We start from the raw sequence: 19,354 nt of genomic DNA, 5'->3' as shown, positions 1-19,354 counted from the left end.
TCAAAAGTACATATATATAGAGATTTATTTCTGGTTAGTTCTGCTAAGTGAGATAACCAATTCACAAAAGAACACACACAGTAGGTACTCACTGATGAGTGGATATTAGGAAAAACATCTCTGAGTATCCATGAAACGACTCACATACCATACTAAGCTCAAGAAGAAGGAAGACCAAAGTGTGGATGCTTCAGTCCTACTTAGAAGGGGAAACGAAATAATCATGGGAGATAGAGAGAGGGAAGGATTTGGGAGGGAGAGACGGGGAGGGGAAAGGGGGCAGGATCATGTGTGTAAGGAGACTGGGAAGATGTACAGAGGTTCAGGAAATTGAAAAGAGGTGTATAGCAGTGGGGGATGAGGAACTGGGGTAGCCAACAGAAAGTCCCAGATCCCAGAAAAGCAAGAGACTCCCAAGACCTCTCTAGGATGACATTAGCTGAAATACCCAAAAAAAGGGGGAAGAGGACCTGTAGAAACCATATCCAGAGGTTAGTCACAGCCCCTGGTTGAGGGATGTGGCCACCCACCCATCTCAAAATATTATCCCAGAATTGCTCCTGTCTAAAGGAAATACAAGGACAAAGAGTAGAACAGAGACTGACAGAAAAGCCATCCAGAGACTGCCCTAGCTGGCAATCTATTCCATATGCAGCCACCAAACCCAGACACTATTGCTGATGCCAAGAAGTACATGCTGACAGGAGCCTGATATAGCTGTCCCTTGAGAGGCTCTGCCAGAGTCTGACAAATACAGATGTGATGATTGCAGTCATTGGACTGAGCACAGGGAACCCAATGGAGGAGTTAGGAGCTGAAGGGTTTTGTAACTCAATAGGAAGAACAATAATATCAAAAAAACAGACCCCTCCACCCCCGCCCCCACCCCTGAGCTCCCAGGGACAAACCACCAACCAAAGAGTACACACGGAGGGACCCATGGCTCTAGCTGCATATGTAGCAGAGGATGGTCTTATCTGTCATCAATAGAAGCGGAGGCTCCTGGTACTGTGAAGGTGTGATGCCCCAGCATAGGGGAATACAAAGCTAATGAGGTGGGAGGGTGTGTGTGTGTGTGTGTGGGAGCACACTCATAGAAGCATGGGAGAGGAGGGGATGGATAGGGGTTTTGCAGAGGGGAAATCGGCAAAGGGGATAAGATTTGAAAAGTAAATAAATAATAAAAAAGAAAAATGTAGATTTGTTACAAGATTTCCCAAGTTCACAAATAGAAAATGTGAGCTGTTCCTCCTCATACTTGTCAATCAGGTAATAGCTGTTCTACGGTTAACATTTTGGTATGCATGGCCAGCAATTTACTCTCTTCCTCCCCACATGTAAGCAACCCAGACTGCTCATGACAAGAATTATATACAGACTATATATCCAACACTACATCATCTAATGCAAATTAGGAGGAGTAAGAGAGTAAATTATTTTAGCATCTTTCTTTTTGTTAACACCCTCTACAACAACTCTTTGACATTGGGCTTCCACTAGGCATACCAAATTGTCTGTCCTATGTTTTGTTTTGTTTTGTTTTGTTTTGTTTTGTTTTGTTTTGTTTAAGTGTAGCTCATTTTAAAGGAAATACTGTTATCACTGCTAAATCATTAATGAGTTAATGAATTATTCACTTGGAAGCCAAAATTTTAGATGCAAATAATTAAAAACAAACCAGTACTATAGGTACATTGTGTGGATGAATAGGGAACAGGAAGCTGGGAGGCCAAGCATGACAGATTCAGAGCCAAATAGTCTCTAGAGAGGAAAGGCCATCTAAAGGAAGAACGTCCAGGTGATGGCAGCTTCATATAGGAGCATCTTCATCTTATTTTGCAATCGAATAATCTTCAGTACTCAACATATATGAACCTCAATAACATGCCACCACCAGAGGTGGATGCTGATTTCAAGGGGTACCCCTTAATCTGTACTCTTGATATAAGACCATTCTCTTCTACTCAGGGAAAGTTGTTCTCTTCAACCTAGATGTATTCAGGAAGAATGCACATGCGATAGTGAGAGCAGAAAGAGACACCCCCATAGAAAGACATCTAGCAGTCAGTGAGGTAATAGACATTATAGCTGAGAGGACAGTAAATAACATTAAAGATATTTGAAGAAGTTATAAAGAATCATACTATTTACTATATACCTAAAAGTACCTATAATGCATGTAACTCAGTGTATTTATATATAGTTTAAATAAAAGTATCCCATCTGGGCTGATAAAGCCTCCCCCAAGAACCATAGACTATAAAACAAAAACCCTAGCATTGGTCTTTTGAGTTGATCAGGTTGTCTAAATATCTCCTCAAATTTTACAGGATATTGATGTGTCTCTTGTTTGTACCCAGAGGTGGAAAATAAATCTTTATTCTTGAAGACTCCATGTACTCCAGACACAGAGACTAGAGGACTTGAACAGGAAATGATCTGAAAACATTCTCCATGAGAATTAGCTCTCATGGTACAAGAAGGTACCATGTAAGCTTTTAAGGGGAAATCAACCAATAGTCCTACCCTATGCTGATCCACCAAAGTAACATCATATTATATCATAACATGATCACCCCCAAGGAAACAGTGACAGCAGAAACAATTGCACACATACCTGGGTGGAGACCAACAGCTCCCTAATTATATTTAAGGCCGACTTAACCTGAGAAAAATTACGTGTGGTACTGGAAACCTACCCAGGGCCAGTGAGGTTATGAGTCTTGGAGGAAAACCTGCAACCACTACATTCTAAATATTTTTCTTTATACCCACATTTAAATGTATTTCTGGGCCCTCATCAATTATTTTCAACAAATGGAGGACATTACAGAAACTATAACCAATTAAAATGCAGAGTTGTGTATCCTAGTTCCCACTGATGCATTTTTAACACAACCCCTGCACCTAAGACTCAGGGATTATTGTAGCCTCCTGGAAGTTTGCAGCCTCCACACCATTTAATTTAGATCTAGATTGCTTTCAGCCTCTGAGACCTACTGTTGAATAGGCTCACCCTTTATAGATCTTTCTGAACTCTGGCTGGCAGGTTCAACTCAGCTGTTCTGACTCAAACTCCTCTCCAACCTGACTGATTTTAACTGCCTTCTTTCTCAGGCTCTGAATGAATTGCTTTGCGTGGTCTCAAACTAGCTCTAACAAACTGTTTTAGTATGCTGGCTCATTCTCACTCTCTGGATTCTTCTGGTTTCATCTGTGTCTAACTTGTTACCTCTCTGCAACCTTTCTCTGTACAACTCTTAAGGTAAAACTGCCTCCTGTCTTTCGTGGCCTCTCTCAACTGACTCCCAACTGACTGGCTGAACTCCCATGAACTGAACTCAACTGACTGATCTGAACCAAGCTTTTCTGAAGTGGAAATTTCTGGTTTCTTTGGAGGCTCAGTTGTGTCATGTGATTTTTTTTTCTTTCTGGAAACTGAAGCAGGCATCTGGGTTCGTATTTTCATGAAAACAAACACACCAGGTATTTTTCTGGAAACTGCCTAGAAAAAGGCATGTGATGTTTTACTAGAGTGATGCTTGAGAGGACACATGATGTTTGGACAAGAAATAAGTATAACCCAAAAGACAAGGGACAACTGCACATCATTTGTTGTGACTTCTTGTGATATTCTGTCAGTTTCTTGGAACCTCCATGGACATGGCCCACTGGCAGAGCCTCACAACTTCTTCTGTATCAACATGTCATTACTGCTTCCTGAATAGTGTTTCTGAGTGGATCAAACTACCACTGCTGATATATATGATGGGGAATTGCTAGTATTCTTACAGTGAAGATTGAAATCACCCAAAAGAACTATTTCTGACAGATCCACATTCCCCTTTGCTATATAAGCCTTTTCTTTCTACTACCTCTGGTGAGTGGTAGGCTAGAAGGGAGGGTAAAGCCTTTCCAAACTCCTATTGAAATAGGTTTTGAAAAATCCAAGCCTACACTTTTTCTGTACCTGGAATTTGCTGTGTCCCAGCCTTGTCTGGAACTCAGAGATCTGCTTGCTACCATCTCCTGGGATTAAAGACAGTCTGCATTCCAGTCAGAGTAGCCATGTTGTTGGATTAAAAATGATTTTATAACAGAACACACCAATAAAGTATCAGCAATACAGCTGACAAGCTAACGTGGAATGAAGAAACCTCACAAGGCCTCAACTATAGATGAAGAACTACAGGTAACTAAGGAGTGATGAAAGTGGGAGACAGTCCTTCCTAGGAAAGAACATACCAACTGGTTACCCAGTAGCAAATGTTTGGTTAGTCCTAATATGTATATATAATATACATATATATAATACATAGAGAGAGAATTCTTAAAAATATGTCTGTGTGTTCCTTATCTCATATAATTATATATGTATATATATATATTTCATATATATAATTTCATATACATATATGAAATATATATAGCAATAATTAAAGAAAAAGAAGACATGAATTTGAAAGAACCAGGGCGAGTGGGGAAAACACTTGAAAAGGTTTGAAAGGTGAAAAAGGAAGAGGAAAATGATGTAATAATATCGTAATCCCTTAACTTTTTAAAAAAATAAATTTAAAAAATAATGACCTCTGAGCATGTCTTTGGTGCACATGGGAGAACACACACACGCAAACACACACACACACACACACACACACACACACACACAGAGCAAGTTGCTATTATACCACACAAAACAGCTGTTCTTCAAGTTCCTGGACACATTCCTTTTACTGAATGGCTTGCTGGTTTTGCTATAATTTTCTGAGCCGGTTTGAGTTTATGTAGCTTAAAGTCAACACCTCTTTTTGTTGAGAATTTGTCCACAACCTTTTGAACTTGGCTACAATTTCTTATTCACAGCTTTGTTAATTGTGGTGTCACTTGGTTGCAACTAATGTGCTACTTCTCGGTTTTTATACTGTAATAACTTCCTTTATTCTTCTGTGTATGTAAATTTCATATGTACAGAGTTATGTGCACAGGCATGAATATACTCATGTGTATATTTCATATATACAGAGGTATGTACACAGGGATGAATACACCTGATGTTTTTTCTCTGAAGGAGTGATAACAGCTTTCCTACTTTATCATACTGTATGTCAGTAGTTCTGAGAATTTCATGAAGTATATCTTTTGTTGTAAGTTTACATGTTGTAACATTTTTGTGGTAAATGTTAGTAAAGTGCAGATTCAATTGCCTCATTAATTTTTGCTTTTCTTTAACCTTTTATTGATTTTTTGTGAGTTTAAGATCATTCACCCCAGTCCCACTCATCTCTCTGTCTTCATATCTGCCTTTAGCACCCCCCAAAAGAAAATTTAAAAAAACCACACAAATAAAAGATAAAACAAAACAAAGCATAAAAAGCATCTCATTGTGGAAGCTGTATGGGGTCATGGTGTGTTCATAATATACTCACTCCTTTGTCCTCATATCTTCACTAGTAAAGTTCGTTACAGTGGTTCATTTCATCTGGTTCAAGGTTTCTGGCTTCTGTGACACCATCAATATTGGATCCCCATTGGAAATCCTCCCAGTTAAGTTGTTGTTGCCCTGTGTCATGGAGATCCTGAAACTTTGGATCAGCAGAACCAGCCCTTTTAGGCATTCTAACAGTTTATAGATGATGGGCCAACTCAAAGCCCTAGATCTGCACCTAAGCGGTAGCCAAGCTAATTCAGCAGGCTGGCCCTCCTGCAGTCACAATATCAACATGAGCTCTCCAACACTGCTTTGGCTAAGCCACACAATGCACCCATAAGCAGGAGGATGGAGCAGCTCTCCTCCTGTCACACCTCAGGGCTGGCTCACCTGTGCCTTCACTATCAGGGCCAGTTGTGCTTAAAATGTGAGTTTTGGTCAGGTTATCAAGATTCTTGATAGGGTTTTGGGGTTGTAGTAGAAAGTATCACTCCTTCAATTTGAAATCATACTGTATCTTGGAGGATGCCTAGAAATTCCTGTCCTGTCCACATAAGCATCTTCCTGGCCTCTGAGTTTCATAAAAATTTATACCATTCAACAGTTAAAACTGTTTTTCAAAACTATCATGCAGTTTTAAGTTTTAAACTTAGGCTAAACCAGACAAACAAAACCTACCTGCTTTGTCTAGCTGGACAGAGCAATATCTTCCATAAAATTTTGAAAGAAATTTCTTCCAGAAATTAAGAGGTGGCTGTCACACATACTCTATATATTCCAGAGTAGATTTAGTTCTGCAAACTGCTTCTCAGGCACCTGGTCCTTCAGGATAAAGGGGTAGGTCCTTCAAAAGACCAAAACAAATAAATGAACAAAACCAAGATAAGCAAGCAGATCTCTGTAAGGTCTAGACCAGTCTGGCTTACATAGTGGATTTTTGGCCTGTGACCTTGTCTCAAAAAATTAAGACTAAAACTAAAAACACAAACAAACAAAAATCAGGATGCCACATTTTCTTTACTGTTTTTGTCATGTCTTTTTTTTTTCCTGAGGGGAGTACAACTTGAAGTTCCCTGCAGGAGAACAGGAGAGTGGAAAGCAGCAGTGACAAGCCTTTGGCCCCTTTTCAGACACGTATTTGCCTCTGCCTGTTTCTTACCGAGACTGAATAGAGAAGTTTAGTATTCTGCCCACCTTGGCTTAAAGTAAAATGTAAGTGAAAAAAGGCTTCTCTTAGCTAATGGAGGTCAGGTGTCCACAGGAGTGTGACTGGGAACTCTGCATGCTAAATGTTATTGTTGGCAAGTGTAACTGCAATAAAGGCAGAAATATTCAAAACACAGAATACGCTATAAGAAGAAAATGTCTTAAAATTCCCAGGACATTTTAATCTAAAGCATATAAAATCACATTTTGAACATAAATATTGTAGATTGTAACATGACTTTATAGATTGAAAAGAGTCTTGGAAAGTGGCCTGCTTCAGGTTATGGAGTGAGCTTAGATTCACACATGTGGCTAAGCAGTTGTACTAGGGACTGAAGCTGGGAAATTCTTAACAGAAATGGATACTGTGCACAAGGTTGAGTGCATATTCAAATTTCCTTTGGCAAAACATATATTGCACATGAATTTTATTATTAAATTAGTTGATTGATTATGTGTATATGTGCCTATGTGGAAGCACATGCATATGCATTTGTATGTGTACTTGTTTAAATATGCATTGAAAGGACAGAGCCCTGGGTGTTGTCCTAAGGTGCTGCTCAGCTTGTTTGCTTGAAATAGGGTCTCCCACTGTACTTCGAGCTAACTAAGTGAGTGGTCCATTGAGCCCCATCCATCCATCCATCCATTCAATACCTGTCCATCACCATCTCCCGAGAGCTAGGATTAAGTACCACCATGTCTAGCTTTTTTTTAAACATGGGTTCTGGAGATCAAGTCCAGGGTCAGCTACCACTTTATTGCTAAGCCATCTCTCAGCCTAAATTTTAAATTCTCTTCCATGATTCTTCTTGAAACCCTCCTTTAAAAAAAACAGTAGTTGGCAGGGTCTTATTTAGGATGCCATGTTGATGGCACTTTATTGGTGTAAACTCTTTCGTGTTTCTAGGATCCAAATATCTCATAGCAAACTTTCTGTTTATTTACAGTCTTCACGTCCCCTCTTCAGCAATGATCTCTGGGCCTTAGAGGCAGACGTGTCAGTTGGGACTGGACACCTATGACCTCTTTTTCTCTTCATTTTAATTTGTCATGATTTCTTTAATGGTCTCTGTCTGTTGTAATTGTAACAATGAAAGAAAAATATCCCACATATTTAAGAGAGAACAAGGTGGGAGTACATGGGAGGGGCTGGGTGGAGGATAGGGAAGAGGGGAGTGAAGTAATTATTATTTCAAAAAGATTATTTAAAAAGGTCAGTAGAACAACTGTCTCCCTCGCACAAGAGAAAGTGAGACCATGACTCATCCTGGGTCATCCAGAGACCCTTAACAGTTAAAAGTAAAGCTAGACCCAGACTTCTCAGTGAGGGCGTGAGATGCTTTCTGCTTTTTCCAAAACAAAAAGGGGGGGGGGACTTCAACAGGTTTCAGACTAAAAATGGCCCTGAAAGTATTAATAGTCACCTATAAGCAAGACTGCCCTGCTTAACATAAAACTGGTCTGTAACCAGTGTTTCAGATTTCTTCAATACCTCTTTTTTTTTCCTTGTCTACTGATAATCAACAATGACTTCACAGAAGGCGGCATGGGGAGGCGTGCCCATGAATTTCCAAGCAAATAGCATGTTCAAGTGATCAGAGGCAACTGTGAATGGAAGCAAAGGCAGCGTAAGTCTTACTCTGCATATCTTTCCTAGGCTGAATCTAAACATCACATGTGTTTCAAAAGCTTTTCCCTAAATAGTAAAGGCAGAACTTAAGTGAGTTCATCTCTCCTGACATTTGTCCTTTGAAAATCCAGCTGGTATCCCGTGGCTGCCAGCTCAGAATCCTGTAAATTTGAACAGCACGGCTCACAGCAGATTCTAGGTTGGTGGAGACAAACAAGATTTCAGTCACTGCCTTGCTCTGAAAACTTCCTTTCTCTAACAGCAGTCCAGCCCTTGCCAAGAGTGACATAACCTTGAAATTATTTGTTACATTTTCCAGTGAACAAACCCTGCTTGTTAAGGAAATGGGCAGCCTGTATCATTAGCAAGGAGGACAATGGGGAACTCAGAACTCAGCCTTGACTGGTGGGCCCAGAGCAGGATTGGCTCTAGGAAATTTCTCTTGTTTGAGAAGCAAGCCTGTTTTTTTCCCCTGAGTTGCAGGCTAAGCCCTCTTCTAGATGTTATTAGGGAACTTGCTACCTTTTTTAATATCTGAGTGTCCAAGTTCACACCAGGCTGTAAGACACACACACACACACACACACACACACACACACACACACTCACTCACACACATACCAATTCCTAATCTTCGTTTAAAACAGGTTGGTGGACAATCAATTAAAAACATGACAGTAACTGGAACTGGTATGACTGGTTGGTGGTCGTGGTGATGTAGTGGTATGTGTGTATGGTTATAAAATAGGCATTGCTGAAGACAATTTTAAAATTCTCTAAAGACTGAAGTAGAAAACCAGACTGCAATCTGGCCAGTGAATGGATAACATGAAGATATGCCCAGGTAAAGAGTGGGAGCCATACATGATGTAGCTATGGCAATAAGCAACATGTATAAGGGGACGTGACACTTGTTGGCCTCATAATGTGCAGACAGGTGGTGACAGCTGGCAGATTAGTGCATCTAGAAAACCCCGTTTGTTTGGAGACAGCCTGACACATGTGCAGCAGGAACCTTCTGCTTTACCTCTACAATGCTGTTTCCTAAATTAATTTCAACTCTAAAAGACCAACACTTTTATTTTCAACAAGTACTTGTTGGAATGTATTTGAAATGTCTAGGAGCTGTGGTTGTGGTTTTATGGGTGAAATGCTATCTAATGCAACACACAGGATGCTCTGAAGAGACTCTGCAATACCTAGAAAGCTGAAGACCTTTAATCCCCACACTCAGGAGACAGTGACACAAGGATCAGATATTTAAAATCATCCTCAATTCCTTCATTGCACAGTGAGGCCCAGAGCAGCCTAGGCTACCTACCTGAGGTATGGTCTAGAAAAAATTAGAACAAAACCAAAAATCCTTCCTGTTTCATTCTTACCTCTGCTCATTTCACTATGTCTCAGGTCCCAACAAGGAATTGCATTGATTCGCTTTGTGGTATGCAATTTATTGTGTAAGTAAATATGATTTTTTTCTTTTTATTGTTTTATGTAAATAATGTCTTATTTCATTACCACAAGCACTTTGAAGTTGCTGGAATTTTTTCTGCACAATGGACAGAGTGCTTCTCTGGTCTTCAAGGCTGTATATGTTCCCTGTGTGGAAGGAGTGTACTCTGTAGTTCCTACAGGAATATACACCCTAACCAGCACTGTGTGGTAACAAGTGGCCCCTCTTTCATGCCTGTGCAAAAATTTTGCAATTTGAAGTTGTGCTTACAGGGCGAATTCTCAGGAACGGAATTACAAGGGCAAAGAGGAATTCATTTGTAATTTGGGAAGATGCTAACTTCTCTAGTCGGCTGAAAATGAGCATAGTTTCTTTGCTTCAGTCATGGTGACATTCTCTTCTGTCAGGTATTTAGGTCATGAGCACGCTTACATATAACACTTTACTGTGGTTTTACTTCATGAAGGATTTCTCTTTATCACGGTAACTTAATTTTATGTTGAATTAAACCAAACTGTACGCGTTTTGGAATGCTTTGTTTTGTCTTCTCCAACTTGTGGAGAGTTCATTGCTCTTTTTTTTCTACCAATCCGTTCACAGGGCTCTCCCCACTTCTGTTTTTAGCAGCTTATCCTTAGATAAGTCGATCCTTTTCTATGCTTTGAGTGTTGTAGTTTTGAAATTGTTTTGGCGGGGCTGGAAAAATGACTTTGTCAGTAAAGTCCCTGCCACTCATTCATGAAGACATGAGCTTGGACTCCCAGTGTTCACATAAAAGCCAGGAGCAGTGTGAATGTGTAATCTGTATCCTGGGAAGACAAAGACAAGTAGAGCTCACTGGCCAACCAGTCTAGCCAACTGGCGAGTGAGAGATCCTGTTAAACCTTGACTATTCTTAGCTATTTCTATTTGAATAATATTGAAAACACTTTATTAAAATTAAATCAGAATCTAGTATAACCATGAGTTTACTATCTGGCCCTTAACTTTCATTGCTTAATCATCCTAAACAGTTTGTAATGGCAGCTATAGAAGAACTGGGTCAAAGCCGTGCATTTTTAATTGAGTTATATCGGCACAACACCTATCTAAGAGTGACAATATTAATTTTAAATTTTGTATCAATACACCAAGATTTATAGCAATGAAAACCTTAAATATGCATCAATATATAAATTCCATACCAATGTAAGAAATTATAACTTCAATTTTGTATTAGTTATAAAGATTTCTATCAATGTAAGGTTGTGGGTCTACAATGCTTTATTGAAGCATAAATTTAGTAATCCATCTCATTTGTTTCCCCGATGTCCAAAATTATGACCACTTCCATCCTTCAAAATGACAACCTATCTATAATTTATAAAATTATCATAACCTGATACCTAAGCCCAAGGGATTGGCATGACGACACTCAACAACTTCTTTCTGCTGGATAGGGGCAATGAAAAAAATTAAAGGGGTAGGGAATGATAGGAAAATTGCTTAGACTTATGAAAGGTAGCTTTAGCGTCTGTTAGCCAGGATGCTTAGGAGGTCAGGACTTGATTGAAGTTCTAACTGGACATGTCTGAAAGGCTGGACAATCAAGTCCATCAGGAATCAGCAGTTATCCCTGAAGCTTTTCTGGAAGCAATTTTCTGGAAACAGAATCAGGAGGTGGTAGCTAGGACAGCAGGTCATTTCAGTATCTCCACAGATGAATCTTGTCAGAGCTGCATATTCTGTAATGTATGAATCTTAGACCCAAAATTTTAACAGTCAAGATATTCATATGGCTTGTGCAAGGTGCACAGATCAGTTAAGGATGATTCTTTGCTCCTTGTTTGAGCAGGTGAAAGACAACTGTACTTTTGGCTAATTTGATCATAACCAATTGTAATAAATCTTCATTCATGTCATATGAAGCATGGCAGGATGAATCTTAAGGATTCCATAACCAACAAGATTTATTGTCTAATTTTAGCTGAAGTTTTTTGGTTAAACCAGTCACAGGGCTGTTCCCATGTGGAGGGATCAGCAAATCATGTTGCCTGACTTGTTTGGTTTTTTAAAACTTTTTCTTTTCTGTGTCTAAGATTTTCAGGGGATCTTACCCATCTTATCTGATCCATATCACTCCGGAAGGGGCCCAAAGCCTTTTCTTCTTTCCAATTAATGCAAATACAAAACCTCTCTCCCATAATAACATGTGCTTAGTTCAGTAACCTGAAATCATCAAAGGTATAGAGTGATTCAAATTATTAGCCTGCTTTCTCTTCAGGCTTACCCCATTTTGACCTCTTTCCCAGAGGATTTTTAATATCATAACCACCAAACTTATAACCATACGCATTTTCATAATTAAAACAATTCAAAGCAATTGAAGCAATCTAAACAAATATTATTCATTGAGACAGTGCTCTCTCACTATCTCCTGCCTTGTTCTTACACAAGATCAAAGCCTGAGTTTCTACTGTCTGTCTAAGATAAGGTTATTTCCCCATCCCCTGCTCTTGACCTACAATTTGAGACCAAAAGCCTCGTTTATTTATGTACCCACACATACTTAAATTGTTCTTTCTGTGGAATATATATATATCCTTTTCTTTATATGAATTAAATTAATATCCTTTCATATATATCTTCAATTAAATCCCTATTTATTGTAAAAGTCTATTTCTAGGCTCTTAGTTTGTCATACCGGGCTAAGCAATCCCAGAATTGACTTGTACACCACACTCAAGCAACCTGAATGTTGCCCTGGCATAGACTTTTTCAAATTTCTTTTAAAGCATTTTTCTCATTCATTCTCCCTTCTATTGAGAGTACTATCTCTGTGGATATATATAATCCCCTTTCTCTTTATATAACTTGAATTAACCAGCTGTAGACAAGAACCTTCAGCATTGTACAGGCAGACATCTGGGTTCAATGGTGAATTTCGGAGCTGACTTTACACAAATAGCATTAAAACCAATCCACAGCAGCTTTCTGCTTTGGGAAGCCAATAAGTGACAGCATTCAGATGCTTCTGCTGATAGTCCAACAGTTTGCTTACTGCACACTAGCCAACAGGACTTGGCCACCAAGTCTGCCTTAAGTTCTGCATGTCAAGAGTATGTGGAACGCCTCTGTCTTTGACTTAGCTCATATTGACACTATTCCTGGGTTCTAATGTACTTCTCGGTTCTTCAAGGCTCTGGCTCTAAAGAGAGAATCGTTGGTAAGTTCCCTCCAAACTCCTTTTGCTTGAATGTTCTCTGCTTACAGGTTCTTTATGACTCCCACGGCCAAAGCTCAAAGCTCGCACCTAGGAGAACTGCAAATTTGGAAAGTACATTTCTGGCTTTGATTGAGTCAGGCTTTTCCTTGTCACTCTCAAAGGTGTCCTCTTCCAATTTCAGTTTTCTGCTTTATAAGAGTGTCTCAGTCAGGGTTTCTATTCCTGCACAAACATCATGACCAAGAAGCAAGTTGGGGAGGAAAGGGTTTATTCGGCTTACACTGCCACATTGCTGTTCTTCACCAAAGGATGTCAGGACTGGACCTCAAGCAGGTCAGGAAGCAGGAGCTGATGCAGAGGCCATGGAGGGATGTTTCTTACTGGCTTGCTTCCCCTGGCTTGCTCAGCTTGCTTTCTTATAGAACCCAGGACCACCAGCCCAGGGATGGCACCACCCACAATAGGCTGGGTCCTCCCACCTTGACCACTAGTTGAGAAAATGCCTTACAGCTGGGTCTCATGAAGGCATTTCCACAACTGAGGCTCTTTTCTCTGTGATAACTCCAGCTTGTGTCAAGTTGACACACAAAAGCAGCCAGTACATAGGAATAATGGTTTATAGCAATAGCTGATGGCCACTGATTGGAAGACAGACTACTTTAAAAAAAATATGAAAAGAGAATGCTTCTCTAGAAAGCAATCCTGTTCTTTATCTAAAGTTGGTCAGAGAAAACAAACCACCCTAGGCTCAGAATCCCCTCAAAGGAACTCACTCTGTGTCCATAGAACACTCTCATTTTCACCTTACTGTGACATTTGTGGAGCCCCACAAACAAAATTTTCTGTGATGATTTCTTAGTCAATACATGTATCCTATACTTATCCTTATCAACCTATACTTCTCCTGTTACTCTGATGGCCAGAATAAACCTTGTCCTCTATTTCCTTTTCAAGTTTGTTGTATGTTGTGTGCTATTTATCCTACACTCCTCAGGTCCAAGTTAAGTCAGAGTACTAAGGGCTGTTAATATTCACAGCCTGCTGAAATGCTCATACCCATTGAGACAATAGGGCCACCATGCTGAGCTTCTGAGGGTGGACATTAGCTTTGCATTAATGTTCTAGGGTAATGTCCTGGCCCCCGTCCAGCCTAATATGGACGTTTACACTTAGTTGCCTGCATTATTTTTAAGGATACTATCTTACCTTTATGTCTGCTTAACATTTCTTTTCCTGAGATGCTCAGGATGCTTGCTTGAGGTCATGTTTGATTTGTATTTAGCAACTAACAGTTGCTTGCCTGTTGCACAGAATTTGTAGACCTCTTGTTCCTAGGGGAAGAAATGTTGTGCTACATCATGAGATGTCTGAGTAGCTCCGGATGTGAGTATCAGAAAAGCCTCATAAAATTCAATTCTTGAATTCAATTCTGTTCCTTTGATTTTGGATAGAGTACAGCTGAGTAATTTCTTCCACTATTGCTGCTGTTACATTTAAATACAATAACATTAGCCATTGCAGCCTTATTATTAGTCAAGGCATTGTGAGACTGAGTCTGGTGCCCTGGGGATATTCTTTCACACTTGTGATTTCGCTGTTGGTAACAAAAATTAATATCGGCTTTATCCATGGCACAACATTATGCTCTATGCCCTGCCAGGCATCTATGTTTATTCTTCCCTCAATATACTCACAATAATCTGAAGAAATTAATCACATGATTGACTTATTTTAGAGCTGCAAAATTGGAAGCATGGATAATCCAATAGTTCCTCTTCAGTTACAGCCAAAAAAAATCCCAATTTTAGCTTAGAAGCATGCAATATCAAAGCAAGCCGAATTTGCAAATACATTTTTATTCAAAAAAATTACTAAAAGATAGTATTTTCGTACACTTGTGTATCTTTTAAGAAAATTTACCATCATCATTACTCCAAATAGCAGTTTATTAGTTAATTTCTGATATGTCCTGAAGTAATAAACAAGGTGAATGCAAGACAGTATTTGCTTTTGCCCCTTCTTAAGAATTATCTAAAACTTATCTGTTTTGTGTGTGTGTTGTGAATATATGTGTGTATGAATATGAATATGTGTACATAAGAGTGTGCATCTGTGACTGTGACTGTGTGTGTTTTCATGCATTTATATGCATATGTGTATATATGCATGTTTAAGAAAAGTTCATGAAAGTTGGTTTTCTCTTTCCACCATGTGGTTTCTGACAGCAAACCTCTACTCAGGATTCCAGTCATTGGCTCCAAATCACTTTTAAAGTTTTCTCTTCTAAAAATGATCTAGAATTCAAAACATTAGATACAAGTTGTATTAATTCACTTATTGCCATGATATTAATCAAACATTTATCATCATGTAGTGTGGTACTAAAAACTATAAGTACAAGAGCTATGGGAATAACAACAGCAACAAAACCAAACAAGCAAAAATAATAAAAATGCAAACCAAAAAACAAAAAACCAGAAACTCCAGTGTTGTCATGGAATTTCTACATTCAAGGAATTAATCTTGTTGAAAGTGCCAAACCCCTTCATCGTTTAAGGATATTTTATTAATTTCTCTCATTAGCACACATATAAGATTACACTTGTTGTTGCTCCTAAGAAAAGAGAAAATTTTAAATTTAATATTTCTAGAGTGACAGTATGAATATAAAATGTCTCCCACTAGGTTATTATTTTGAAAACTTGGTCCCTAACTGGTGGTCCTGTTGGGGAGGCTGTGAAATTGTGAAATTTTGAGGACAGGAGCCTTGCTAAAGAAAACATGTCCTCTGGGTGGGTTTTAAGCTTCTACATCATGGACCCACTTTCTACACTTTCCTTCCATCCTATGTACAGATTAGATATAATCTTTCTGCTTCCAGTCAAGCAAACCTCATGCGCCGGCTGTGCTTTCACCAATTTGACAGACTGTGTTCCTCTGAAACTCTACATCTAAAGACACTTTTCTTCCCTAATTTGCTTACTGTCAAGAGTGTTCTAGAACTGCAACAGAACAGCACCTACTTGACAGACGACTATTAACTCAACTGAGAACATTTCTGAGCTAAGACCCTGACTTTCTTATTTCAGGAGATTCACCAGTAAGGCAGTAGGGTACAGGCTGAGTGAGAGAGGGAGAGGGCCTAGGCATGCAAATATGACTGAGGCCCAGCTCAGGCCACACAAGGATCAGTGCTGCCTGCCTCATCTGAATCAAAAGCCCTTGGGATCTTTGTGTCCCAAGGTCTTACAGTCACAGGTCAAGCCACCTCTGGGCATATGATATATGGAGAGGGTACCTGGGGGAAGGCCCAGAGTCACCAAGGCAGGAGAGGTAAATTCAGGTCACTACCTGGAATGCCACTCATCCAAAAGGACCTGTCATCTGCATGTACTTGCATGCTGATGTTCTGAGAACATCTGAACTAGGTGTTTGCTTTTCATCAAACTGAATAGGAAGAATATAAATGGAGCTTGATTGAACTTTCTCTAGGCCCTGCTCTATCCTTTGGATATTTAGGGTTTTAACCTCTAGTGTGTTAACTCTACACTAAGTTAGAACAATTAAGTATCTTTCTCATTTTCTTTAAAGTAAGCTGCTGCACCTTAGTCTAAGAATAGCATGCTCAGTTCTAAGTACCTACAGAGAAGATACCGCAACACACTCCTGACAGGAGAATCCAAAGCAAAGTGCCCTTATCTTTTGAAAATGAAACAAAGGTTTAATTTGCTATTTAACTAAAGTTCACAGAAAAACAGCATTGCTAAAGCAGGCAGTGTATTACAGGATTTAGTTGGTTAGAGTGCTTGCCTACCTAGTACATAAGAAAACTTAGGCTCCATTTTCATTGACCACATAGAGAGGTTGGGCGGGCGGGTAAAGAAAGGAGTCATAGAAAGAAGGAAGAGTGAAGGCTTACTAGGTAAAACACTTGTTGCACAAGCTTAAGGACTGGAATTCTGATTCTCAGAGCCCATCAAATGCTTAACGAGTGTGGTAGACTCCTGTAACATCAGGAGTCATCCAAACATTAGATGACAGAGATGAGGGGTCCCAAACAGGCTTGTAAGTCTAATCATTGGGTTTCACTAGGAGACTTTCCCTCAATGAATATGGTAGAAGATCAGTGGAGAATGTCTCTAATACCAACTTTTGGCTTACACACACACACACACACACACACACACACACGTACGTTTATAAACCTCTATAATAATGTCAATGACTATGGAGAGTTTGAAATGTTGTAGAACCATACATTAAAAGCTATACATATCTTTGGTTGTCTTTAACCCACTAAGTAACCATTCTCTCTTCCAAACTGTGCTGGACTGAACAGCCTGAAACTACACACTCAAACTACACAGACATACCCAAATGCCAAGCTGCTGGAGGCCATTCCTCGATTGAGTTTCCTTTCTCCTAGGTGATTCAAGTTTGTGTCAAGTTGCCAAAACTAAACAGCACACTGGACTAAATTTTATTTTTAATTTCATTCTCTCTCTCTGTATTTTTTTTCCAGCTTAGCAATTCAAAGTTGAAAGAAACCAGGTGTATACATCCCACCAGCCACTCTGACCCCTCCCTTGGGCTCATCCTTGAACTACTAGAATGAAGCACAGAGGACACGGATGCCTGATTCCACATAGGAGGAGCTGTTCTTTGCCTCTGCCTGCCCTCTGCCTTATTTTGGAAATACTAGCTACCACTTTGAAGAAATCAAGGCGTATGCTGCACGATATATTGATAAATATTTTTTAAAGAAATGAATGAAGTTTCATCTTACTGTAGTTTGTTTTGCCGTGGTGGGGATTTTAGTCCTCATACATGTAACAGGCACAATAACCATTCACTCAGATAGAAAGACAATGGAAGCAGACCCTATGCCTGATTCCCAGACTGCCAGACTTCGACTGTCAGGCTGCTGAAACAACACATTTGGGTATTTTGATTTCCCCAGGAGTCTCATGCTGGGAGGAGGAAAAGGCTGAAGCCTGGTGCCAGCCAGGAGGGAAGCTGTCTCCCACACAAAGAGATTTCACAGAGTTCTGACAACTTGTCAGGCAAACTAGCAGGAGAGACAAGAGCTGAGGCGGTAATGATTGACAGGCCAAGACACTGAGCAGGACTGCTTAGCTATGCATACCCCTTGCCCTCTATTTAGACCCAAATCTCATGTCAGGACCTTGAAGATGGACTTAGGGGTGGGGGTCACTAGACCTTGTTTGTTCTTCTTTCAAATGTAGCCACATCGAATAAATTTCGTTTTTTGCTTTTCACTATTGACCCTTTTTATTTGGAGCCCAGGGTCCAGGCTCTGATAAACCACTCAGGTAACATTTCTGTATCCATGAGCTCTGCCTCAGCACATAGGAAACCGTTTTAAGTGCAATTTGGTGACACAGTTTTAAGTTGTAGAGGCTACAATTTAGATGCACGTTGGATGGGTTTCTGCCATTGGGGTACTTTAATTGACATGAATTCTAGCAAGCATTGAATTCTTAAGTTGATTTCCCTAGTTTTTCCAAAGAAGTACTAAGAGTCAGTTTTGAGGGATTTGATATTTTTGTTTTTGTTCTGGTTAAAGTATCTTGGAGGCTTAAGACATGGCTCAGTGGTTAGGAGTCCATACTGCCCTTTCAGAGGAGCTGTGCTCTAGTTCCAGTTCCCATGTCAGGCAGCTCGCAAACATCTGCACGTCCGACTCCAGGTGTCACTGTCTTCTGCCCACTTTTGGCACTTGAACACACATGCGTGCACACACCCACCCACACACCCACCCACCCCCCACACACACACATACACAGACACGGACATGTAGGAATGCATAAAATAAATCTTTTTTAATATATTCTCACTAGTTTACATTTTCCTTATTTTTTTTCTCTGCCCTAACTCAATATATTGCTATTGCTTTCCATGCCAGCTATAATAATCAAAAACAAACAAACAAACAAACAAAACGATAAAGGAAAGAAGGAAAAAGGTGTGGGCACTGAGGGGGAGAAAGGAAAACAATGAGGAAACTTAAAGACAATGTCTTTATTGTTGAGGAGGAATATACACTGGATCTCTTATCCACCATGTCATGAATGGGAAATCAGAGACCCTTCCCAGGCTCATGTTACTAGCCATAGTCTGTCTTTACTACAGCGCTACTGTACCTGAACACAGGAAACTGGAGAATTCTCACAACAGTTGCTTTGCTCGCTGCTGTAGGATTGGTGCTGGGCAAGCTTTATCTTGGCGATGCACCATTAGGCAATTATTTTGCTTTCTCTACAGAGAGTTGTGGATGCCAGGTTTTAGAGAAGTAACTGTAGGTCAAGTAGAAGGCCCAAGGAGTCTCACAAAAGCAAGACTTTAAAGAAGCGGACTGTCTGGCACCTTTCTCCCGCCTTAGTTGGAAAACTCCCTTTCTTTACATGA

The 19,354-nt window shown here is 39.8% G+C and overlaps 1 long non-coding RNA gene across 1 annotated transcript; it reads left to right on the top strand.

Moving 5' to 3' along the window:
* The first annotated feature begins 5,870 nt into the window (after positions 1-5,870).
* Positions 5,871-18,203, top strand: LOC148000226 (uncharacterized). Its single transcript, XR_015641741.1, has 3 exons — positions 5,871-6,640; positions 8,176-8,265; positions 17,448-18,203. It is a non-coding gene; the product is annotated as an uncharacterized LOC148000226 (long non-coding RNA).
* Positions 18,204-19,354: the final 1,151 nt, after the last annotated feature.

The sequence above is a fragment of the Rattus norvegicus genome, chromosome 17, assembly GCF_021556685.1.
Source record: "Rattus norvegicus strain SHRSP/BbbUtx chromosome 17, alternate assembly SHRSP_T2T, whole genome shotgun sequence".
Classification (NCBI taxonomy): Eukaryota; Metazoa; Chordata; class Mammalia; order Rodentia; family Muridae; genus Rattus; species Rattus norvegicus.
Note: the sequence above shows the minus strand (reverse complement) of the source record. Positions and strands in the feature narration are given on the sequence as shown.